Source organism: Mus musculus, chromosome 17 (assembly GCF_000001635.26).
Source record: "Mus musculus strain C57BL/6J chromosome 17, GRCm38.p6 C57BL/6J".
NCBI classification, from domain to species: Eukaryota; Metazoa; Chordata; class Mammalia; order Rodentia; family Muridae; genus Mus; species Mus musculus.
This window is the reverse complement of record NC_000083.6, coordinates 91,059,708-91,087,094: the sequence shown is the minus strand read 5'-3', so window position 1 is coordinate 91,087,094 and position 27,387 is coordinate 91,059,708. Positions and strand designations below refer to the sequence as shown.

Genomic DNA, 27,387 nt, shown 5'->3' with positions numbered 1-27,387 from the left:
CTAAGCATTATCTTCACCACTTTACATCTAAAATTCTGTTTTCTATGTATCTCTTCCATGTTATTTATTTACTCATTTATTTATTCATTTATTCATTTATTTATTATGACAGTGACCAAGGAAAATATAATTGTATGACTACAGGAAAACCTCTAAACAGAAAGTGGTATTCCTAGGATGAAACATGAATGTGTTAGAGGCTAAGCAGGATGGGTGGCTTGGTACGTTCCATTAGGTAAAATCAGGGCAGCCAGTGCCCTTATAGTTGTAGTGCAAAGATAAATTATTTTTTCTGACTTGAAAAGACTGGGACAAAAAGCTCTGTGTGGCTGTATTTTATTGTGTAATGTATGGTATTGTTTTTGTTTTTCTTGGTTTTGTTTCTTTCTTACTTTTTAAATTTTGGCTGATACTGTTGAGAGAAGCAAGCCTTTGTAATTCTTATTAGACTTGGCAGCTCTCTCTTTTGGCCTTAAAAGAAAGGAAGACATGATGAAATTTGTAACAGCTTAAACAGCAAAGGGACTTAGTTAGAGGGGAAAAATGTTATTCAGGAGTGGTCTGTAGCTTCCATGGGAACAGTGATGGGTTGGCCAAGAATTATTAACTACGCTTTGTTTTCATATGGGTTTGTGTTAGGTATTTTGGTATAAGGAGTTAGAGATGACCCTGTGTCCCACACTATACTTTCAGCTCTGCTGGTGAATTTCCATGAACATAAAATCAGATTTCATGTTTTTAAAAAAATGACACAGAACAATTCTTTTCCTCTACCAAATCTAGCTGACTTGTAAATCATGACTATGATAACTATAAGAGATCAATTCAGTTGTACAACTTGAAGCTGCCTACATTTATACTGATTAATAGAGAATGGCAAATATTATTTTTATGGAAAAAAAATACTTCTCTAGGCATCCTAATTCCACTTTAAATGATAAAGAAGGCAACTTAATGAAATATAACTTTCTTTCTTAAATTAAGAAACAAACATGACACAATGACAGCTTGTACTGTGTGGGAGAGTGTTTTAAATGAATTTTAAAAATATTTCTATGCATTTTAATGTAGGGAACCAAGGATCATGCATAATCAGAAACAGTTAAGAGTGAAGAAAGCCTGCAAAAAAAGTGATGTTAAAAAGAAACAGAAAAAGATGCATCCAAAATACATTTTGTTTTGGCAAAGGCATAGCTATTTCTGTAAGGTGCATGATTTGAAATTAAGAGGAGGAATATTGGGACATTATAATATCTGATGCCTAAGAAAACTCATCCCAAGGAAGTCAGTCCATCAGCATTGTTCTGAACATTCATTCATTTTGAAAATTTAAGCTGAAAGAGAATACACTCACCATGGCAGGAAAACAAAAGGCTGAATTCCTTTCATTGTTAGAGAAATGGGAGGTGGAATGACTATGGCATAGTCTGTCTTCCCAGAAGTATTGGCTTGGCTTGGCTTATTTTCTCTGTTTCATGTATGTCAAGTGACTATTGAATAATTAATTGGAATGGATGCCTCTCCCAACACCAATCATGCATGACAACTGGGGGAGATGATTTCTATTCAGATCAAGTGTAAACAAAGCTCTGTCTGCATTCAGTATTTACCCTGATTACTACGTTCTCTATAAACCCAATTAAAAAACATAAATAAATATTCCTTACAGACCGTGTTCAGGAAATATTACAGTTAAGCTAATATTAAGCACAAAGTTAAAGCATATCAGTCACTACAATCCTTTTATACTTAGTTTTGGAATTTCATTTTATTGTAGTGGCCTTCTATTTGAAACAATTAAGAATAAAAATATGGTAACGATATCTAGTGATAACAATCTGGTTCTATCCTCCCCATCTAGAATGTCTGATATAATCTGTACCTATGACTTCCCAGAATATTTTTGTTGAATGAGTTCTGTTTCATCCTTGCTGTATTTACGTGGCTTAATAAGATTTATTGATTTTTCTACATGATTATGTACTGTTGGAGAGAAAACACCAGAAAAGTTATGCTTTGTGCTCAGGTTAATGACAGAGCCTAGAACAGATCATAATCACCTTATTTCCAAATCATGTTTTTTTTCTCATGTACTAAGTTTTACATCCTTCAGGTTTATTCTCTCTCCCTCTCCCTCTCCCTCTCCCTCTCCCTCTCCCTCTCCCCCTCCCCCTCCCCCCCTCCCCCTCCCCCTCCCTCTCCCCCTCCCCCTCCCACTCCCCCCCCTCTCTCTCTCTCTGTGTGTGTGTGTGTGTGTGTGTATGTGTGTGTGTGTGGTGGGAGGAGGATTAAGGTGTTTTCCAAAGAACAAAGATTCATATAAAACGACCACAGAAACTGATATCTTATGCACCATTGATGTTTCTGACTCTGAACATTAGCCTCAGAACTCAACTACTTAACAATGTCACCCTTCTTGAATGATGGATGCTTATGGGGCACATAGTTTTTTCCATTGGATTATACTCATCTAAGTGCGTCAGTGTCATTATTATTTTATAAGTTCCTACTTAAGCATAGTGATAGATTTCTAGGAGCTTCAAAAACTTAGAGAACTTCATGACCACCAATCTTAAAATTAAGGATAAAATGACAATCAATAAGACAGTAAATTGTATCTGTGATCCCCAGATCTAAGTAAGTTCTAGACATTTTAGGATCACATGTTAAAATTTCAAACTAGGTTGTGATTCTATTTTCTTTCAGTTTTCTTACTTAAATTAATATAAAGACACATTATTGCTTAATATAATTGGGCATGGCAGTGTGGTAAATAAATGTCTTTAGTGAAGTACTGCTTCAATTAGATCTTTTATGTAATTTATTGAAACCAGAGATTTGATGATACATTCATATATGTGATAATACATCTTTCTTTTATATAAAGAATAGATTGACTGCTTTGCACATCCCAGAGCATTAGGCTTATGCAATGTAATAGTGAGTACACTTAGAAGTAGATCTTACCTCATCAGCCATCCTATATTCTACTGAGGAGTCATACTATTATATATTATATATATGTGTGTATGTTTATGAGTCTAAAATAGGGACATATTTATTAAAATGGCTACAAGATGTGTGGAATTTTAAAAGGTGAACCTCATCCACGATCCCCTTGAGGTGTGGTCATTAAACTTAAAGCTGAAGTGTGAGAGGTACTTGCTGGGTAAACATGGAAAGACGTAGTTGAGGGAAACTCAGAGGTACTGAAATCTGTATAGAATGTGGCACAGTCCATGCCACTTGCAGGAGCCCTCTTTGAATGAAACTCTCAGTCCATATTCAAGAACATAGTAGAGACAGGCCTTGCCTAGGTTTGCTGAACTATTCAAATATTTTAAGCTTCATAGACACAAGAATAGAGCACAGGAGATGAAAATGGCAGCCTCAAATTTCTGTTTTACTAATGATATGTTTATGAAACAGATTGAAAGGGGCCAAAGGAAATTAAAACTCAATTATGTTTGTCACTCAGCAGCAGTTGTTAAGCACCCACAATAAGATGTAGCCCAAACTATTAGAGAAAGTGGAGGGGAAAGGTGCTTGACTGGAATCCTTCAAATCATAAGCATGTCTTAAGCAACTTGGAATCTTCGAGGGCTTAGTTGGGTATAGAGAGTTAAGTTCATTTATTATTTAGGACACTGTTATCCACTTGTAAAATCATGATCCTAACTGTATAAATTATCAGTGTGTTTCTCTTGGCTATTCCAATGAATGCCATAGGCTTCTGGAACACAGCAGCAATACCATATTGTATCACTCTCCAAGAACGATACATTGTAGTCATTTTGTCTTTTTAACAAAAAGTAGCACATACTGGCTGTCTGGTGCTACACTGTAAACCGAATCCATTTACAATGGAATGTAACTATGTATAATATTTCTACAGTTTCAACAGGAGCCTAAAATGTTTATAATTTTTTTAAGTTAAGTTGTAAACACTGAAGAGAATGATACAGAGAAATTGCCAGAATTTTATTTGAGGTCTGCCATTTAGCAGGAAGATTGGTTACCTAAGTTGAAAACCTTTGACTAGGACAAAGGTCATGAATAGACTCCTTTTCTGTGAAACATCCTGGATATGTCTTACTATGGGACAGTAAAACATTTCTGTTTACTTACAAGTATAAAATGATCTCAACATAGTTACCATTCTAGAATTCCATAGGTCCATAGAATTAGTTTGAGTTTTCTTTGTCTGTTCTGTTGAGTGATTTTAGTTTAGGGGCTGAATTGCTTATACTTTCTGGTTTGCCTTTCCAAACATTACAAATGTAAAAGCTCAAGATTTTCTGTTTTTCAACGTAGGATTTGGTATAGGATCAGAATTTGCTTCACATGACCATTGTGAAAATTAAGCTGCTGTCTGTAAAGAGAGAATGGTGGGTGACAGAGCTGGGCAGTGGGTGGTATCTGCTTGCTTCTCCTTTTGTTTCTGTCAGGACCACCAGCCTTCTTGTCATTGAGGCCATTTTTCTTGAAGGGGACTTGCACACGAAATCTGAATTACAAAACAGTAAACTTTCAGCGCAAGAATAAAGGAAATAATGGAGATAATAAGATTTTGTTTCTGTTTTATACAGTTGCTTTAAGGTTGTGTCTTTTAAAGCTGTGGTTCAAAATTTAAAAAAAAAATCTTAGAATTTATCGAGTCATAAAATTCTAAATGTCTGATACCCTTCACATAACGCCAGCACTCTGCCTCAATCCTGTACTTAAATAGCACTCTTTCCAACTTACCATTTGTGTAAAGTTGTGCTTGGCAGAGGCTGCAGCTCAAGAGCCAAAGACTTTTAGCTTTTGCGAACACTGGGTTGGATTCCCAGGAGTTGGCCAAAAAAAAAAAAGCAAGAAATTAATTTTCACTGTCTTTAACGTCTATAGTATTATTATTTATCTATAATAGGAGCCTTTTAAATGGCCAGCATAAGCAATTGTATCAAATTTATAATTTTTTTGATTTTCATTTAAAAATAAATTTAGTTATATATTTGCTGAAGGCAGGCTACTAATATATTTGAGATTTATAATTTTTAAATTTAAAACAGATGTTATGGTTATCACTAATAAATTATATTTTTATTCATATATACGAACGACAGTGTAATTCTGTTCCAATTTGGCCTTCATTAAACAAAATGTGACAACTGGTGAGATGGCTCAGTGGGTAAGAGCACCCGACTGCTCTTCCAAAGGTCGGAAGTTCAAATCCCAGCAACCACATGGTGGCTCACAACCATCCGTAACAAGATCTGACTCCCTCTTCTGGAGTGTCTGAGGACAGCTACAGTGTACTTACATATAATAAATAAATAAATAAATCTTAAAAAAAAAAAAAAACAATCACATCATTGGACAAAAAAACCTACTGGGATTGTGTTAACAGTTGAGTCATTTTCAGTTGTATTGAGGGAATTAGAAGGTGAGTCTGACATGTTCCCCAGCAGTCACCGGCCACCTCTGTTTCTCCCAGTCTGTGTCTCTCCCAGCTGTCTCTGGTTGTTACAGCGAAGCAGAGATAAATAGGGATGAAGAATTATATTTGGCCGCAGTCAAGCTCTGTCTTATAATAATGAACTTACTGTTAAAGTAACTGTACAAACTTACAGAATACCCATAAACATTCCTAGTACAATTTTGAACAACTTTTTATATAAACATGTATTTTATTAAGATATTATGTAAATCCTAGTCGGCCATCAGTGGAAAGAGAGGCCCATTGGTCTTGCAAACTTCATATGCCTCAGTACAGGGGCACGCTAGGGCCAAGAAGTAGGAGTGGGTGGGTAGGGGAGTGGGGGGGAGGGTATGGGGGACTTTTGGGATAGCATTGGAAACGTAAATGAAGAAAATACCTAATTAAAAATAATAATAATAAGATATTATTAAAGTGTACATGTATTATTATGCACTTCTGAATGTTCTATGGCTCAATACTTTTCCCCCTCCTTACTTAGAAGTACAAGAATGGATATATTTGCATAGTTTCTTGAACAGTAAATTTCAAAAGCTCTAATTGGGTGATGAAAAAAAATGTTTTGCTGTCCATTTTCTATTGAGTTTTTCCACGACTCTGTGGTTTTGTCTCTACTGTCCTCAGTATAGATTATGAATATTTCTACTCCAGTATAGAAATGGAGATAGGAAGATGCTTTCTCAGATTTCGTTACTGCCTTATCATTTACATAGTGTGTGTGTGTGTGTGTGTGTGTGTGTGTGTGTGTGTGTGTGTGTGTGCGTGCAAACAGAACATGATTTAAGATATGAAGAAACAATTTTAGTTGAGACTTTGCCTTTAAATAAGCATTAAATTAGGATAAGGCCACTTATGTTCTGTGGTTTAGGTTCTAAAAAGCCTCATAGTCAGCTAAAACTTTTATGGTTCCAGCTGACCTACCATACAGAGTGTGTGAGAGTGGTTGATTTGTGATTTAGGGTTTGTATGATTTAGGGTTTCTTACAATACTCTAAATCTACTCAGTGTGCTGTTGGTAGGATGTCATATTCAAGGTCAAAAATTAAGTACTACTTTAGTAGTATCACTTTAGGTTTATTTTGATATTCTTTTGATCACTGATGCCCAGATTTGATGGTATTCTTCTACTGCACATTGATATATGGCGAACATAGTAACAATTTTAGTTTTCTTGTTTCTCTTGTGTAAAATCTAAACCAAACACATATAACTTAGGACAAAAACTCATACAAATAATATTATAATCCCATTTGTATGGAGAGTTAAAGAAATACAAGTAATCTATAATGACAGAGGTCAGAATAGAGGAACTGACGAGTGATGTTGACAGAGAGTGGAACTTTGGGCCTGGGTGGTAGTTGTTTGGGATACATAATTGTGAGGATTATCTGACTATACACAGAAGATTTGTGTATTTTACTGTGTGTAAGAGCAAATCAACTTCAAAGAAATTCCTTCAAATTAAAAATGATTGCTTCTTGATGAAAACCAGTACATTTATAAATTATATATTAACACTAAGATATAAGATAATCTTTAGAGAGAATTCACTGTACAAAATTTTATGCAAAATATCCAATGTTTGTAATATAAATGAAAACATCATCTTGAGAGCAGACACATTTATGGATAAATAAATTTGGAACAAATAGAGTTCTCTGTTTTAAATTCCTTATACAACGTTGAATTATTTTTCAATTTTTGATGTTTTAATAATATTTAGAAATACAATACACTTTTAACTTTGATTTATAGTGTTTAAACATGTATCTACCCATTACAATTGATCAGTGTAAACCTTCCAATGTGGACAACCCAAATGCTAAAATTGGCAAGTGCTGATAACTTTGAATGAGCCCAGTCAATACTTAAGTGAGTAGATATTGGAAAACACATTACTAGATAGTCTAATCAAATTCTCACAAATCCTCTAAGTCTATAAATAACCATGCTCTCCAAAAATGCTGTAGACTAATTACTTAAAATTTGGTAGTTCAAAAGAGCTGCAGATACCTTGTAAACATGAGATCAGCTTAAAATTGTTCTGTTGCCTTCATAGTACTTATAATTACTTTATTTCACTTTAGTGAAATCATTTTATATTGTGTTCTATCCACCTTACCTTGCTTATTTCTTCAACAGTATTATTTCCCTAGCTTTATAACACTTCTATTTTACTTATGAGTCAAGTGCAGGCTAGAGCCCAATATGGAGTTGATGGCTGGGTTGAAATCTGAGTCAGGGGCTCAAGCAGGCAGCTCTGCAAGTGCATGACAAAGTCTGTGTATTCACTAATCAAAGGGTTAAAGGTTCTTGGGACAGTTGCCAAGTACTTTAAGTGACTGTTTCACAATTAGGTCTTAGACTTGCAGCTTGTAGCAGACTTACAATTAGCATTTCCCAATATGAGGGCAGAACTAAAAGTCCATGGAGTGTATTTGCTCCTGTTGTGGACCTTCTAATAGTAGGATGTTTAGTGTGCTGACTAAACACCAGTCACCAAAAGAAAAAATTTCATATATTACACCCAAAAGACACTACTCTGTCATTTTGAGTTACAAAGAATGAATCTTTACAAACTACAGTATAGTGAATTTCTTCCAGTTTTAATGTTTGGGAAATAAAATTTGAAATTATAAAAGTCCATTGTCGTTTGGTACAAACGTAAGCACATGAATCAACCAAGTCCCAGGTACTTACTGAGTTGGACCACAGTTCTGCTAAAGATACAGGTATTGGATATTGGAGAAAGCATTGCTAGTTAGTCCATTTGTGTGCAAAGACGGGAGTTAAGTGAAGCTACAAAGTATAAAACTAGTGATTCTGTTGAATAAATGAGTTTGGCTTCATCACTCCTTGTCTAGCAGTAGTTCTCAGAGTTACAAAGACATATCGTTTATGCTCTTTCTGGTAGCCATATGAAGCTATTATTAGAAGGAAATAGGAGGAAGTTTTAGCTCAGAAGCAAAGTGATGACCTGGACTGTTGTGTGGGATACTATAGTTGGACAGGGACTTCACCCTATGACAAGTGCTACTTCTAGAACACTACATAGTTACATAGTTTGATTCCCAGAAAGATCTGAAAATACAAAGGTCAGAAAGGAAGATGCCAAATGGAACTCTCACTTCACCTGCGTTTTGCCACCATGAATGCATTTCGTTAATGCCAGGCAGTGAATTTTGTGTGGATGTTCACCTGAAGCAGAAGCAGCACTGATCAAAACTCAGAAACAATTATTGTTCATCGCCTCACAATATCTGGGCCTCTCTGTAGAATCAGCTTAGCTTTAATGTTTCTTAGACACTGCTAGATTCAGCAGAACAAACAATCTTAGTTCAAGAGAAGCAAGGATATTAAAGAGTCATGTTTTTCTTCTAGGTAATGATGTCTCTCTACAATTAAGCATGCCTGGATTCTCCTTAGGGAAGTAGCTGGCATGGCAGCATATAACTATAATGGCTGCTTGGAAGGTTATCATTTTTCTACCTTCAGTTCTTTTCCTTTAATGAAAGCTTGAATTCTCCCCACAATGAATATTAAAATTTAAAATTATACATGATGCTTTATATACTAAATGCTTAATTTACTGATTACATTATGAAGTATGAATTTATATACTGTATTCCATTATCCACATTGTTCAATTAAATGTGTAATAAGAGAAATTTATAAAAGATTATTTGGATCGAGTACAAGAGAGTATTGAGAGGTTTAAAGAAAGTGAGACTTTTATTTTGCTCTGTAAATGTATATGTATCTTTACATTGCATATATATATGTATATATATATAAATGACTTGTGAGAAAGTGATATAATCTGAGCAAAAATAGTTTGTAAAATCCTAATATTTACATGAAAATCATCCAAAAATACATATCATTAAATTATAATCATCTATATGGCCAAAAACAGTTTTGTCATAGTTTGTTTGTTTTTTTTTTCCTCGCACATGATCTTAGGAAACTAAGAAGGTCATTCTTAATTTAAAATATTTGGTTTGGGCCAAATAAATGGAAAAATGTGTTCTGTTACAAGCTTGTTTAAATGTGAGAACAGGAAAATAAGTGGTGGGTAAATCTTTCCAAAGGGATGTTTAACAGTAGCATTGAGTTTAGATAGACAACTGTTTATCTCAAATCATTTAAAACCCCTTATTTGAACTAAATAATAATAAAATTTCCTTTTACTTCTCTTATAATGTAATTATTGTACTTCTCGATGAACATTTAATATGGAAACTTCTTCACTATGGAGTTGACGATAGCGCAAAACAAATGTGCTTTATACAGACCCTCCAAAACTATCTTTTTTATCAAGTACTGCAGCTACTGTTACAACATCCTGTAATTATGACTTTACTTGCCTTACACTTGCTTTGCGCCTTGATGTCCCTACACTGACCTGTGGACAGGCTCTCTGCCCACACACTTATCTTTGCCCTCTTTACCCGTTGGAGTGGCCAGGCTTATGTTTCCTTGAACTCAGGTTACAGCTGCTGCCTACATTGCAGACTCTCTCTCCTTAGGCTCTCCTGCTCAGTGGTCCTTCTCTGGTGGTTCCTGCACACTGAGCCTGCTCACGGTGCATCCTCCAAAGTGTCCCCCATGCTGAGACTTAGTAGGCACCTGCTTCTGCCATAGTATACTGCAGCACCATGTGAGGGCCATCTCTCATATTTCACCCCTTTTATGAGCTTTGCCATTATTCTTCTGGGAAACATAACTGGGTGAAAGGGGCTTTGTCACTAGCATAAATTCTTCCTGGAAAAAGGAAAACTGAGAGGGATGAAAAATCGTTTTGAGTTAAAAACAAAAGAAATAAATAAAGAAGCAAAGTATTCAAGAAAACCATTTCTGGATAGCTTGTCCTATTCTTGGTTTCTTTGCTCACATGATTTAAAGTGTATCCTCACCTTTGAGCCTTCTATTCTTTCATTCTTTACAATTGAAAACTCTTTATTAAAATGAAATTATATCCAAGGAGGTGAAATTTTAGCCCCTAGACATTTTTCACATTTGTGCTCCTAGCAACAGAAGGCAGGGTGTTTGGAAGCAAACTTTAAGCATTGAAAACCAATACAAGTCTAAAAAAGCAAAGTATAAAAAATATGAGCAAAAATCACTAATATTCATAGTGTAGGGATATTGACAAGGGTGTGTATCAGCCATCTAGGGGTATTATTAAAGATTTTTTACTAAGCTAGGTGTGGTGGCGCACACCTTTAATCCCAGCACTCAGGAGGCAGGCAGATTTCAGAGTTCGAGGCCAGCCTGGTCTACAAAGTGAATCCCAGGACTGCCAGGGCTACACAGAGAAACCCTGTCTCAAAAAACCAAAGAAAAGAAAAAAGAGATTTATTACTAATAGTTGAAGAATAGGGTGTAGGTTTTGAAAAATGCAAGTACTGTAAAGAGAAATGTGGATCCTTTAAAAATTAGTTAATGAGTTATTTCCACTCCTATTGAGGACACTGTTATTTTAAATTATCCAAATCACTGGATTTTTTCAATATGAAAAGAAAACTGTTTGCAGTAAGCTATTAGGAGTTTATAGAAACTGAGTAGTATACACACTCAATTAGCAAATACTGAGTTTTATTTTAGCACAAATGTGAATGCAAAGAAAGTGAAGAAACAACAGGGTTTAGGTTTATTCTGGGTGGAACAGCATGTTTTGATGCAACCAGGAATTGAAGTCCCTTTCTGATGGAGGGGGCTGGCTGAAGCACGGCTTCATACAAAGCAGTGAAAGCTCTCACAGAGATGAGTAATGATGGGAGAAGCTGATAGGAAGTACTGATAGGAAGCTAGTCTTGTGCTCTTAGTGAACAACTTCACTTGATGGCATTGATACAGTGTTATCTTAGGCTCTCATTCTTGACCATCAAATGTGTTGTAGCCTCCTTATTATTTTCCTTATCTTACAATTCCTTATCCATCAGCCAAAGCTGTTCCTCCAATGTCAAAATGACCCTTTCCATTAGTTAAAGGGAAAAGCACCAGTTCATAAGAATGTCAGGCAAACACTTTTATACATTGCTGTCTGTATCTGCCCAGTCTCTTTCTGGACAGTTTTCTCCCATCTAAAACCTTGTGACCCAAGCCAATCACTTTTGATGATATGAGCAGTATTTACATTTATGTCTTAGAGAATTCCTTAGTCCTTTTCTTTCCAAACTTCATGATTTCTATGTAATCTCTGTTGAATAAAATTTTACCAATCACACATCTGTTATGCTCTTTGTGAAATTCATCCTGAAACCCCTTCCTGGTCATTTCCACTTCAGAAGAACTTTTGCTGCTTTGTATAGTCGGAGTTCTTAAGTTCAGTGCAGTTGTTACAATAATTGATCGTCTTTCCTATTTTTTTTCAATTGTGTCTAAATCTTCTGAGTAACACTTATACCTTCCAACTAACATAGCTTGTCCCACAGTAGGGATCTCAATAAATGTCAGTAATCTAATTAGTTGCAAGACATTATGGAGATACTATTAAAAGCTAAGGTCAAGTAGATCAAAAGAGTTGTTTAAAGAGAAATCCAACAATGCGTGAACATATAAAGGGAGGCTTAACCTCGGTAAGGGAAGACATGCCTATTAAAGAAAGGAACTAAACCCTGTATAGCTGGTAGCAATTACAAAGAGCACCATCACACCCAATATGGGCAGTGGCGTGGGAATACCGACTTTCTTAGTCATTTGCACATAGTTGGACAGAATGTAATTGTTATAATGCTTTTGAGGGACTGTTGGGTTGTGATTATGAAAATACGTATCCTTTAAGGAAGTGCCACCAGAAACTTTTCTCTTTCATTTTTTCAAAATATTAAAGCAAATTTATAAATATATAGCACTCATACTTGTTGCATACTGGGCTTGGCTAAATAAACGTGATAGACTATGTCTGATAGACTATGTCTGACTCATTACCTAATATAAATACATATATAAATTACCATAATTTAAAAATATATTAGTGAGTATAATCAAAGTTATATGCATTAATTATGGTGAAGGAGGTAAATGACTTATGAAGATTAGTGAGTTGACTATAAAATAATCTATGCAAATTGTTGCAAAAATGTAATACAGAAGTACAATCCTTATAAAGTGAGGTCTTCTGTTAGGCTCCTTTTAAATACCAGCCACTGTCCATTTCAGAAGATGATACCCAGGCTGTGATTCTCCAAGGATTTTTATCATTGTGCTGAACTGAACAAATTGTTTTAGAAAGAATGTTCATGTTGTCAGAACAGAACACGACATGAACTTTGCAGAATGGATTCTGAAGCATGACATAAAGGAGAATTTTAGAGTTTAAATCCTGTATAATTTGGATTTAAAAAAAAAAATACTTGGGTCCAGAATATAACGCACTTGCCTATCATGTGCAACACCACTGCACAGAAGTAAAGTGAACTCAGCTTGTACATGCATGTCAGGTTGTTCATCCTCTCAATAATTAGTTAAAGGTTACTAATGAAAGGCAGGGTTTGGAGCCTGGTGGACAGTTTCCCTCAGCGGCTAATTATACCCCTTTTATATTTCTGCCATTGAAATCCATCCATGTCTTAAATCAGAGACAGCTGAGTGGGCAGAATATGGTCAAGTTGATTTTGTAATAGGGCATATTATTCTTGCAACATCTGCTTACCAAAATGAAGATTCTGAAATATGTGAGACGTTCCAAATGACTGATAGAATTTCCTTATTTCCTTTATATATATTTATGTGATCAATAATTACTTAATTGGCGCTTTAGTTTATTTGCATGTGTGTCTGAATAATGGAAACTGATAATGCTAATTTCCATGGCAAGCTGCAAATGGATGACCAAGCCAAACACTTCCTGTTCCTTTTAAGCTCCACCATGATGTCTAGACTTTGAGATAGCTCATTTATATTGATTAACCAGTGTGTATAAGCTGATTTCCCTGTTCACTTTCCAGTTTGCTAGTGTGTGTTTGTCATGGAATGTTTTTCATCTCTAAACCCAAATGACACTTATTTCTTCTTCAAAAGTATAACTGATGTGAGGCCTTCTGGATTATTCACAACTTAGATATCCACAGAAGTCACAAAATCATAGAGAAGAAATGCAGATATTATTTGATTTAATCAGATGTATATACATGTGTGTTTAATCTGTAAATATAGTAATTGAAGATACTAGCATAGTTAACTGACTGGTTCTAGCATTTTCTTTCAATCTACATGCTCTTCTTTATTGGATCTTGGTTTCATTAACTGTATATCTCAAACTTTATTCTAATTTACCCAAAATACTTAATATTAAATCCGTGTGTCCTCTTGTAGCAAATGGATGTAATATTACTATTAAATTAAAGACATTATTTGGGGGGGGTGTTGAGAAAGGGTTTCTCTGTATAGCTCTGGCTGTCCTGGAACTCACTTTGTAGACCAGGCTGGCCTAGAACTCAGAAATCCGCCTGCCTCTGCCTCCCAAGTGCTGGGATTAAAGGCGTGAGCCACCACCACCTGACAAAGACAATGTTTTTATAAGTATAAATATTTTAGTACATATTTAGTATGATAAAATAATAGGATGGTTTTTATCATTGCAAATATTTATTCAGAGTTATTTTGGGGGCTGGAGTGCCAAGTTTGATTCCCAGAACCCACATCAGGATACATACAACTGTCTGTAGCGCTAGTTTTAGGGGATCTGACACCTATTGGTCTTCAGAATAGCAGGTATGCCCATGATACACAGACACATGTGCAAGAAAGACATTTATATACATAAAATAAAATGAAAATTTCTTTTAATGATGGGGCTATGTGATCTACATAATGTATCAGGTTAGAGCAATCAAAGGAGAAGAGAAATGGTAGAAGTGAATCTACCAAATTAAATTTTGTGAAGCAGATAGAGTAAAGCATACACACACACACACACACACACACACACACACACACAAAGAGAGAAAGAGAGAGAGAGAGAGAGAGAGAGAGAGAGAGAGAGAGAGACACCCAGTGTATTACTCTTTGCGAGACATGACTCATCCATTAAAATTTTAATATAGTCTAAAACTAGCATGTCTTAGTACTTTGCCCTTTCTTTGATATGTTTTTATGCTTACCAAGCTCACTTTCCCTTTTAGTTTCAATACAGTTATTTTTGCAGGGAAAAAAATGTTCTTTAAGGTAGGAAAAGTGAGTCCTTGGGTCATTGTCAAGCCTTTCTATGAAAATGAGTTTATATCAGCACTTATAGGTGAGTGGGTGGAAATGATAGCCAGGTGTTTTCATTCCAAATTCATAAAACTATGTACAAATTACCTTCGTGAAACTTAATTTTCTAAGTATCCAAACATACACTGACAAACATTAAAAAGAAGGAAGCAATTTTTGATTCATTTTGAATGACTTGTGCTGGAAGCAAGGATTTATGTTATGAATATTTTTTGACTTACTAAATTGCAGTGCTTTTGGAATTCATAGTTAGATCCTTACAGATGCTCAATGTTTGTTGGTTTTGTTTCAGAGGCTGCACATTATAGATGATCAATTGTCAGTGCAGGTATCCTGGGGGTAAAGGGAAGAGGTGGGAAGGCAGACCTTTCTCCTCCTCTGCCCTCCTCCTCTCTCTTCCTCTGCCTTCCTCTTCTGTCCCTCCTCCTCTGCTCTCCTCCTCTCTCTCCCTCTGCCTTCCTCTTCTGTCCCTCCTCCTCTGCTCTCCTCCTCTCTCTCCCTCTACTCTCTTCCTTTGCCTCCCTTGCCCTCCTCCTCTGCCCTTCTTCCTTCACCCCTCCACTCTGCCCCTTCTCCTCTGCCCTCTTCTTCTGCCTTTCCTCCTGTGGTGCTTTCAGCTGAAGACATCAGTTTAGCAATAACCTGAATACAGATTTGAATGAAAATAAAAAGGAATTTACTGAGTAGTGAAAACAGACTTGAAATCCAAGTTATAGAAATCATAGGTGTTTAGAGTTTTACTAATCTGTCCACTACAGCAGTGTCTCTTTTGAAACAAAGACACTTCTGTTTGGAAAAGTTAAAAGACTTTTTCATGTCACAGAAGTAGGTTCAGAGATACATCAAAGACATGGGCTCTGTTCAAATTTCATCATTCCGTTTTTAGGTATCAAAGGAAATACTACCTCAGAAGTCATTTACACATATGATGTAATAGTTCCGATGACGCATCTCCCTTTGGTCTCTTTCTGTCCTCCTTCTGGCCTGATTTGCTTACTTCCTTTTATGTGTAAGTCGAAGATACCTTCAGATTCCCAACAAAGCCCCTTACAGGACCTGGAAAATGAAAGTATTTTACTGATAGAAACTCACTTTAACAAATTCATCATTATGTGAATCTTACTCAACATCTGCAGGATAAGGAAGATGATTCGGTATTCCAGGAAAATGTTGTCAGTTGATGAAAAGTGACTTTCCTAGAAGCATAGCACCTCAATAGTAGAAGCAATTGTGTCATAAAATACAGAACTTAGTTTGTCTCTATCTTATCAGAGTACATTAGAAATTCTGTATAGGAAGAAAAAGCCCTTAACTCTCCTGGGTTCTGAGACTACTGTAAAATAAACTAACAAGAGAAAAAGAACGCATATCAATTTAACACAAGCCTTTCAAACATGGAAGGCTTTAGAAGGCTTGAAAACCTGTGTAGTTTCATGGTATATTTGATGATGACTAGATAGCTGTGGAGAAATAGGACGCGGAAGATAGAACCCTAAAGCAGTGGCTATCAACCTTCTCAGTGTTGAGGTCCTTCTATTGTGGTGAATCCAACCACAATATGATTTTCTTTCTTGCCTTATAACTGTCATTTTGTCATTGTTATCAATCGCATGCAAATATCATTGTTTTCCTATTGTCTTAACTCCTTACTAGTTGAGAACCACTACCTCTTAATATCAAACTTCAGGGAAACATCTTTGATTCAGAATTTTCTCTGTGACCTTTCTCATAGAAGCAAGTTCAGTAAATCCCTTTCTCCAGTGCTAAGGAGAGCAGCCCTCACTTGAGGGTCAGGTGACCTGCCCATTACAATTTAATATATCTTTCATAGGGTGTGTTATCTTCTTCAGGAAAGCAGGTCAGGAGGAGTTGGTTTCATTATGTTGAAGTGGCATATTTGGGGGGTGAATGTCCCCAAACAATGTCATTATTAAATATAAAGTTTTAGTTTTTCATATCAGATATGAAACAGGCCTGTACTCTCTGTTGACAGAAAAACAGCTTGAACAGTAGAGAATTTCTTTTTTATAATAGGTTCTGCGCTTAAATTTTAATAAAGTAAACTACAAATGCTTTGTCTGAGGGCATTGTTTGAAAAAAATGCTTAATTGATCTTTCTTTAGGAGAGCTCACTAAAACTATTATGCAAGATCAAAGCCTAAGTGAATCATTCATTACAGTTTTAATAAATGTGTGGATCTGTTTTTTTTTTTATGTACAGAATAGTGCTATAATGAAATTAACTTTGCAGATAAAAGACTTGCAGGAGCTCCTCTGTCAAATGGATGCTTTGGAAAGACACCAAAGAGGTGATACTCTAAGGTTTTATTTTTTGTTTTTGCTCTGGTTTGCCTTTGAAATCTTTGTTCATTTAAATTTTCAGCAACACAATTGTCTGTTCTAGGAAGATGACTTATTCCTTATTTTCCTGAATCCACAATGAACTAGCTTATGGCCTTGGGACCATATGGAGGTGGTAAACTTGATTTGAGCTCCACTTTGTTTACTACACAAAGCATTCATTCAGGCAAGAAACTATGCAAAACAAAGCATGAAGAAGATTGAACCGCAATTTGGGAAGGCATTATTATCATTTATTTCGCTTTGCATTTGCTGTTGATTTTGCTGAGCTCTCCTACTGTAAGCTCTGTGTTCTAGCAAGCGTCGGCAGACCTCTGTTTTTTATTTTTGAGCTGTAACTTATGCCTGGCCTAACAAGGATCCGAACCTGAACTTGGCCATGACATGGAAATAGAAACATTGAATATAATTAAACAATAGATAACTGCAAAACTATGGTTTCTCTTATTTCTTGTATTTCATAAAAAATGACCATTGGTTACAACATTTAATAAATGATCTGAAAATGGCCAAAGAAAATTTAAATTACTGAATCAGGTAAAAAATTTTTGAAAAACTAAAATTTTATTGTTTTGAAATTAATATAAAAAGGAAATTAAAATCCCTCAAAGAAAAGAGTGTCTTGTTAGTACTATTTTTAATCCTGTACCAGGATCCATTCCTTTCTCAAGTGTAAGTCCATTTCTTGGATCCTTTTATCTTTTTCCAGAAATCATTCTGTCATCTCTTTTATTCACCTTACTATTTTATCTATAAATAGTAGTCATGTTAGGAACTTCTGGGAATGTAAGCACTAAATGAAATATTCTTTGGAAAAGTATTTCTTAGCTCTTGGACTAAGCTGAATAATGTCATAGGTGCTTAGGACAGAGCCCTGTAAAATGAAGCTCTGTGTTTATGGTTAAGCTCTGGCAGGGAGGACAGTGATAATGAAATAGGATCATGTCATAAGGTACCTGATATCAGAATGTGGCAAGGTCTGTGTATGAGGAAGATGAAAGCTCAGGAGGGATTGCAATAAGTCCTCTGAAAGCGATATTTGAGGGGCACCACACTAAGGACACATACATTTCTGACATAAGCCTGAGTGTGGGGCAGAGGGTCTGACAAAGCTCTACCCCTAGCCTTGGTGTTGAACAACTAAAGTATGAGTCACATAGAGTTTTTGAAGCAGAGCTCATGTTCTATCTAAAGTCATTGATGCCAGATTAAGTTGAATCTGTTAATTCACAAGAAAAAAAAAAACTGTGTTCATTCTCATTTATTTGTCCTAAGTCAGACCATGTACAAGATTCGGCCAGTTCCTGGTACACAAATCAACTTGAGACCAGAACTTCAACATATGAAATATGAGATTATGCATAATACATGAATATAAAATAATTTATCTGCATTTACTAAGTACCTAATACATTTACAAAATTAAATCTTACTTATGAAAAGCTCATTTGCTCAATCCTCAAAAAAATTATATTTAACCAGTTGACAGTATGCTTTAAGTACAGAAGAAAAGCTTTGTTTTCGAAGGGTTCACATTCTAGTCGGAGCTTTCTTTTGTGCAGAAGCTTATAAAACACTTTGGATATCATTGCCTCACTTACAGGATGGCAAAATGTTTTTAAGTCATCAGCCTCACTGTACCAGAGTCTATTCTTCTAAGTATCATATGTATATTGTCATTATTATCACAGTCAAATATGTGACAAAATTTAATAAGCCTAAATGCATATCATTAGGGGATTACAATCTTAGTAGCATTTTTATATACTATGTCCAGCCCAAGTTATATTTTTGGAAATCTATTAGAATCAAGCATGGGAAGGAGTGAATATGAACGAATATCTCTAGCATATTAAAATATGATCTGCTAGTAGGCACGTCCAAACCGTTTTGACAAGTGCATTAATGTAAAAGACATTCAAGTGTGAAATATATTTCTTGAATACTACATGAGAAATGGCTCCTACATTTTATCATCCTATTGGTAGTGATATTCTAGTTACTCTAAGAGATCTTAATTTTTGATCAGCTGAAAGGTTGATATTACTTCTTTTTGTATACGTATGTGTGATATTTAGTAACTGACAGTTATTTACAAGCAGCACTTCACTGTTAAACTTACTGAGGTTTGTGGACTCCATACCAATTGAAAGTGTTAGCACTAACAATCAATGGGTATGCTTGCATGAGGAGGTTTAGAGTGCTATGTGCATTTTCAAAGGCAATCCAACAGATTTTTGATTCAATAGACTTTGGTACATATTATGGTAGCTACTGCTGATACTAACCCTGTTTCCATTTCTGGGGCATAGTGGCTTTCCTAGAGAACTTTTACCCTCTATTCTTCTCTTTTTGTTCCCTTCCATTTCCAAATTTAGAAATCCTCATGACATTTAAGACTGTTTGTCTATTGTATGTTAACCTCTTCAGAAAAGTGCAGATTATTTAAGTTATATGAATGAAATTATTTTCATTTTAAATATTGAAGATTTGAAAATAATGCTCTGAGAAATTTTGATTACAAAATAAAATCAAGAAAACTTGTAGTAATTATAATGGTTTCCTATTACCAATATATTGACAGTCATTATTCCAGTACCTTGTAACTTTTAAGCTTCAGGGACAATATAATTGGACAGAAATGTTCATTGAGAAATCTCAGTCCTTAAGTGCAACCTACAGAGTAAAATTGCGACAAGGAGAGACTCTGCTCTGACTCACTGCATCACTTCCCACCCATGAGTATGTGGAACCTGGATCATGTAATGATCATCATGTGGAAGAACTCTACAAACTGTGGGTTTCCACTGCGAGTTTCATCTAATAACAAGTAAGCTAGAAAGGGAGAAAGTATGGTGTAGGCAGTCCTAGGTCAGGCTGAATGCAGCTCTCCACATTCGAATGTATCCCTATCCATAAGACAGGGTTGCTCCAGTAGCTCCCTCTCAGACTTGTACTCTAGCTCTCGACTCTCAAAACTATGGATTTGCTGGGAACTGGAAGTCTGGTTAATTTGAATGTGGACTTTGAAGTCAGGTTTTCTTGATTTATATTGTAGAGCCTTTACACATTTTCTCCATGGCACTGCCAGTGTTAAAGACCCAGCAACATATGCTTTCAATTTGTTTTTCTGGGTAGAACATAACTTATGCTTCCCAAAAAATATTTAATTTGTTTGAAAGGGAAACTTAAGCCCACCTTCTCCAATTCTCATTTTGGCTCTGATTCTGTCTATGCATATTTGAGAAGACAGTGTGAGTTGACAATTTCTTTCATATGAATATTATTCAGGAAGCATATATCCATGCTTATCATTGTACGACAAAATAGTGATTAAAAGTATCCAGGCCCTGTCCCCGCTGACATCCCATTCATCATCTTCACACAGTAGTGATTGCTCTTCCCACATCTTCATTTTAGCCACAGGAGCTCTAAGACACCTCCTTCCAGAACATGTTCCCTATTCATTAGAAAACTCATACATATTCCACATATCCAAGTCTTTCTTCCTCTATTTAGCAATGTTTGGCATTTCAAGACCCTAGTCTCATATATATATATATATACCAAAATAATCTGAATTTTTTATGAAGCAAGTGGAGATCAAAGCAAGCAGGTTCTATAGTAGCTGAACAATTTCTTAGTCATACAAGAGTTATTGCTGTGTACGTCTGTGCTTGCTAGCATCTGAGAGAGCAGACCTGTCTGTTTGTCTGTTGCATGTTTGTCTGAAGAATGAGCTACTGCTTTGGGTGTTGCACTTAGTAAAACGATTATTGACATCTAATATTCTCACATTTTCAAATGTAGTTCTCCCATGTTCAGATCCTCTGAACTTTTACTTCATGTCTGTCAACTGGTTCACTGTGTGTCCTTGGGGTAGTCACTCTTACTCTTTCAATGACTTCATCTGCAAATCAAGAAGGTTGGCTTAAATGACCTTTCTGATTCTTTCTAGCTTGGCCAGCCATTATTTTTCAGTTGCGCATTTTAATCAATTCCTGGAGCAACACACATGTCTCTCCCAAATTAATACTAATTCATGTATTGATCAATCATGTTGACTCCAGTGTGAATGTTTCCATCCATGCATTTCTTTGATAAAATAGTGTTTTATATTTAAGATTTTCGCCCTATATGTCTCCCAAATTGAGTACAAACATTTTCTTCAAGCCTGAGTAAATGGCATATTTAAAATCTGAAAGCCTTGTTGAGAATGAATTTTGAAGAAAAGAAGGGAAGGCTCCACAAGACACATTACCATTATATTTATTATCAAATAGATTCCCATTACTCTGTGTCCTGTGTTTCCTGTAACTCTCATACGGGTGAGTTTGCAGTCATTATTCTTACATATAATCTTAGTCCCAATTTTGAACTATACTTTAAAGAACTTACTTGTAAGCTATATTATGCAATTTATATCATCTTCAAATTTTAAGAATTATCTGTTCATGTTATTGACCATTTCTTGGATCCATGACATAGGGCTAATGCAGTCTCAATCAGTGAACTGAATTTAGATCAGAATTTTGTCTTATGAAAATGACATTTTAAATGCCATTTGTCTGACTATGATGAGATTTGTTGTGGAATGGATAAAAACTTAGATCATTGCCTTCACATTTTGGTGTACATGTCTGGTTCTATCGTTCTTTTGAAGAAAGGATTTTTAAAACCTTCATATTTTATTTATTAATTTTGTGTGTGAATGTGAATGTGCTAAAGCATTTAATAACATGTCTCTGCAAGTTAGAGGACAAATATTTTGGGTTTTTTTCCTTTTACTGTTGAAGTTGATTCTGTCTTTTTTTTTTTTTTTTTTTTTTTTTGATTCTGTCCTTTTACCAGACATTGAACTCTTAGTTCCTTGGAGGCGACTGCTTTTACAAAATTGAAGATATTAATTCAACTATTAAGTGTAAGAGAAATTTAAGTATGGGTTATCTTTCTTTTTTTTTAATTTTTTATTAGGTATTTAGCTCATTTACATTTCCAATGCTATACCAAAAGTCCCCCATACCCACCCACCCCCACTCCCCTACCCACCCACTCCCCCTTTTTGGCCCTGGCATTCCCCTGTACTGGGGCATATAAATTTTGCGTGTCCAATGGGCCTCTCTTTCCAGTGATGGCCGACTAGGCCATCTTTTGATACATATGCAGCTAGAGTCAAGAGCTCCGGGGTACTGGTTAGTTCATAATGTTGTTCCACCTATAGGGTTGCAGATCCCTTTAGCTCCTTGGGTACTTTCTCTAGCTCCTCTATTGGGAGCCCTGTGATCCATCCATTAGGTGACTGTGAGCATCCACTTCTGTGTTTGCTAGGCCCCGGCATAGTCTCACAAGAGACAGCTACATCTGGGTCCTTTCGATAAAATCTTGCTAGTGTATGCATTGGTGTCAGCGTTTGGATGCTGATTATGGGGTGGATCCCTGGATATGGCAGTCTCTACATGGTCCATCCTTTCATCTCAGCTCCAAACTTTGTCTCTGTAACTCCTTCCAAGGGTGTTTTGTTCCCACTTCTAAGGAGGGGCATAGTGTCCACACTTCAGTCTTCATTTTTCTTGAGTTTCATGTGTTTAGGAAATTATATCTTATATCTTGGGTATCCTAGGTTTTGGGCTAATATCCACTTATCAGTGAGTACATATTGTGTGAGTTCCTTTGTGAATGTGTTACCTCACTCAGGATGATGCCCTCCAGGTCCATCCATTTGGCTAGGAATTTCATAAATTCATTCTTTTTAATAGCTGAGTAGTACTCCATTGTATAGATGTACCACATTTTCTGTATCCATTCCTCTGTTGAGGGGCATCTGGGTTCTTTCCAGCTTCTGGCTATTATAAATAAGGCTGCTATGAACATAGTGGAGCATGTGTCCTTCTTACCAGTTGGGACATCTTCTGGATATATGCCCATTTTTAAAATAAATATTTTTTGAGGTCCAGTAGGTAAAATAATTCTAGGAACTAACTTCAAAGTAGTTGTTTGTGAATGTATATATGTGCGTTTATTAGGGAGAGTAGTCATATGCTACATAATGTTGTTTTTGTCAATAATAGACTCCTTGTACAATAGCATTCCCATGTGAGTATGTTACTTAGTGACGCACTGGCCTTGTTCTATGCAAGCACACGCTTATGTTCACACAATGTTATTTCCTAGTGATGAATTTCTTAGACCATATTCTTTCGTTAAGCAACATACTACTAGGTATAAGAGCACAGGCTTTCAAATCAGAGTGCTCTGGTTTAACTAACACAATGATCCGGTTCTTTGACTTCCACCTGAGTTTCTTCATCTGTGAGCAGATAACTAACAGATCGGCTTGAATGGCTATGGAAGATAATGCTTAGAATGTAGCTGTCACAAATAGCATGACAAGCAAAAAAAATAATAAAAGCCTTGTTCTTTGGGTTTTATTATTGTAAATATTTCGAATGGAAATGGATATTCTTTGAGTATTTAACTACAGTAAGAAAATGGAAATTATAAAGGAATTAAAATACCATCTAAATAATGAAAATTTGCAAAGTTACAGAGACAGGTTAGACAGTAATATGTCATCATCTCGTAATCTACTGTGGTCTGAGCATATGATGGGTTGAGATGGGGGCTTGTATAGTACAATAAAAACCAGAATATGGGAATAAATGACTTATAGAATAGTTTCTCATTTGACAAGTCATTTTTCAGTTTTCATCCTTTAATAACTCCTTAAGCAATGCATCTCTCTAACAAATTAATATTTACTGACATATTGATTGATTGTTTCAGCTTTGCACCTAAACAAAATCCACATCTAAGAGCTGTGTCTCTAGTTGCATATGTAGCATAGGACAGCCTAGTAGGCCATCAATGGGAGGAGAAGCCCTTTGCCTTGTGAATATTACATACCCCAGTACAGGGGAATGCCAGGGCCAGGAAGTGGGAGTGGGTGGGTTGGGGAGCAGGGCAGGGGGAGGGTATAGGGGGCTTTGGGGATAGCATTTGAAATGTAAATGAAGAAAATATCTAATTAAAAACATAGTGGTACATGGTTCACTGACTTCTAATCTTACTGCTAGGGAGCAGAAATAGGAGGTTCCCTGAGACTCAGCAGTTTAGGCTACTCAGTGAGTTCTACAATCCAAGAGACCATGTCTCAAACAAAGAAACAAAAGTGGTGGTATGTGAAGAATAACACCAGAGTTTGTCCTCTGGCTTCTACATATGCTTGTACACACCCACACACTTTTATGCACCCATACACTTGCATTACCCACACACTTGAATGTACTCATGCACTGGCTTCTCCCACACACTTACATGCACCCATGCACTTGCATCATTCATGCACTTGTATGCACCCACACACTTGCATGTACCCATTCACCTGCATTACCCACACACTTGCATGCACCCATGCACCGGCTTCTCCTAAACATTTGCATGCACCCATGCACTTACATGTACCCATTCAATTGCATGCACCCACACACTTGAACTCAAGAGTTTGCATACAGGAATTCACACACATGTGCTAACACACATATCATACCCTAAAATTTGAAAAAATGTTTAGGGTTCTTTAACATATTCATAAACCTTTCTTCTTTTCAGTGAATAAGTTGCCATTGAAAGGACAAAGAAAGGTTGTTTTCTATGTATTTATCAGTGATGAAAATTCTGTGTAAGAGCTGGTGGTATAGGTCAGAACTGAAGTGATTGACCCATCTGGTCCATAGCATTACAAGGGTAAAATAAAGTATTTAGTAAATAATGTGTAATGGAAATAATGAAGGATGGCAAGATGGGATATCAAGTAAACTTTACCATCTGGAATCTAAAATTTGTTCACATTGTACTTACATTGCATTTTTATCAGAAATGGAAAACATTTTGCAATGTGCTGTGAATATTTTAAAATGGATTTTATAGAAAGTTTGAGCAGTAGCCTGGAAATAGAATAAAAAAGATTATGATTGGGAATTCGATCCTGATTCACAGAACTTTTAATGATTGAAACATGTGATAGTCACTGGCTAATGAGGGGGATGTATACAAGGTTCAGATGATATAAATATAAATTTGAAGGCACATTTATCTTTATATTTGTTAATTTACATAATTTCTTAACTCATAAAATTAAGCAGAATAAACAATACCATAATTTTTAGCTCCTGAAAAGTCTTGGGGGCAGTTGCCCTCTAGTGTAAGGGTATGAGTGTGAACACTGCACATAGTGTGAGGGTATGATTATGAACACTGCACATAGTGTGAGGGTGTGAGTGTGAGCACTGCACATAGTGTGAGGGTGTGAGTGTGAACACTGCACATAGTGTGAGGGTGTGAGTGTGAACACTGTACATAGTGTGAACACTGCTCAGACTGTTTAGGCTTTCTGTTTTCACCCATCAAAGGCAGGATGGGACTGTGTCTTCCAATCTTACTATTCAGTGATTATTTTCTCTTATAAACAATTAAATGTTAACTATTTTCCCCCATGGTCATAACTCACCTTTCTTTCTTATTAATGAATCCCTCCTTATGAATGTTAAAATACTTTATGTAGAATAATGTCTCCTTTTAGGTCTGTTCTTTGGTAGCCATATTTATTTTTCTCATATATGGTATTTTAGAAATCTTCAGAAAAAGCTTAGTTCATGTAATTCTTAGTGGCAAAAAAATGTGGTTATTCTTTCAATTTAAGAACTTGTTAAATTTTACTTCTTGGTGTACCTATAAGCCTGTTGATAATGTCTAAAGATATCTATTCCATTGAATGCCATATGCTACATTGACTCATCGGCCTTCACTAGTAATCCATCCTTTTTATAGTCCCCTGTCATCTATTCTGGTCTCAATAAAGAAGCGTGCAGAGTTTCTTAGTCATATAGAGAAAACCTATTAGAAAATAAACTTGGTTATTTCTACATGAGTATCCCAACACAAAAGGAATTGGAGAGGAGGCAAAGTATATTAATTTTCTTTTTCATTAAGCCTGCTACTAAATTTCATTTTACCTTTTTAATCTTCATGAGGTCCTCCCCCAATTTTTTCAGACCCTGAAAGCTTATTTTCATAACAGGAAGTTTGCTGGTTACAGTGAGCTGTGCTTCTTATGAGCATGAATCTTGTCTTGAATCCTTCAAACTCACTAGTGTACCAATTCAGATTTTTATATGCCTACTGTATGCTAACTGATAAGAGAGTTAACATTTTAAAATCCTATTGTTTGTAGCTAAAAAAAAAAGCTTTGAGGATTGAATATTTGGTTTTAATTTGTGTTGAATATTTGGTTTTAATTTGTGTTTTGTATTGCCTGCTGTACGTATGTGTGCCCTTGGACAGGTTATTTACGTTCTGTTACATTCAGTTTATCTTCTAAAAATAGAGGTAATGCTCATATCTACTTTAGTATACACACACATACACATATGCATGCTGTGTTATAGGCTTTAGTATACACACACACATACACATACACATACACATATACATACATATACACATACACATACACATATGCATGCTGTGTTATAGGCGTTTTAGAACATTTATCATAATAGAGAAGTTTGGTGGGCAAGCGCCACTAGTCACTACTCATGTTGGTCATGCATCATTGTGTGCTAACAGCACTGGATTCAGCTATCAGCTCATAAGGAATGATAAGCTTGTTAAGATCTTTGTGAGCAGAACCTGAATCAGGTTGCCTTTGTCTCTTTGCTTCTTCTTTTCTTCCTTCCATTTTCTCTGTGGACAGATTTGGTCAGCCATCCTCAAGACGATGGAGGGAAGCCAAGTGGTTTCTAAATTTCACCTTCCTTTCTCTTGCTTGTGTGCTAGGCTGTTAGCTTGAAGGATTATAGGCAAATACATTTAATCTATTTTTTTCTTTTCAATGCAGTGATATAAGTAAAAGTAGCTAAAAATTCTACAAGATTACTCCATATATTTCAGAACATTTGTAACATGGGGAAGCATTTTTAACGGGCTTTTAAAATTAAATCTAAAGTTGCAGGAATGGGGTCAATAATAATAAAAAAAGTGTATTGCATCTTTTCCTTTTACTAGCTTGTATTGTGAAAGCTACTTTATTTATTATGGTCTTCCCATTAACTCACATTCCCAGGATGTCAGATAATCTATTTTCTGGAAAATTGGAGCATAGTCAATAGCATACTACATTCCGGCCCATTTTCTAGTTCTTTCGTCTTTAAGTGCAAAGGATATGTTGCCACATGAAAAACCTACTTAAAATGGGGTGTGTGATTTAATAAAGAGAACTTCAGATAGGAGTGAAGGCAGGAAGACCGATCTGCTGAGGGATTGATTAT

At 35.8% G+C, this 27,387-nt stretch overlaps 1 protein-coding gene across 38 annotated transcripts in view; it reads left to right on the top strand.

Annotated features, from left to right (window-relative positions):
• The window catches only part of Nrxn1 (neurexin I), a 1,059,516-nt gene that overhangs the window by 6,065 nt on the left and 1,026,064 nt on the right, over positions 1-27,387 (top strand). The window lies entirely within an intron of this gene.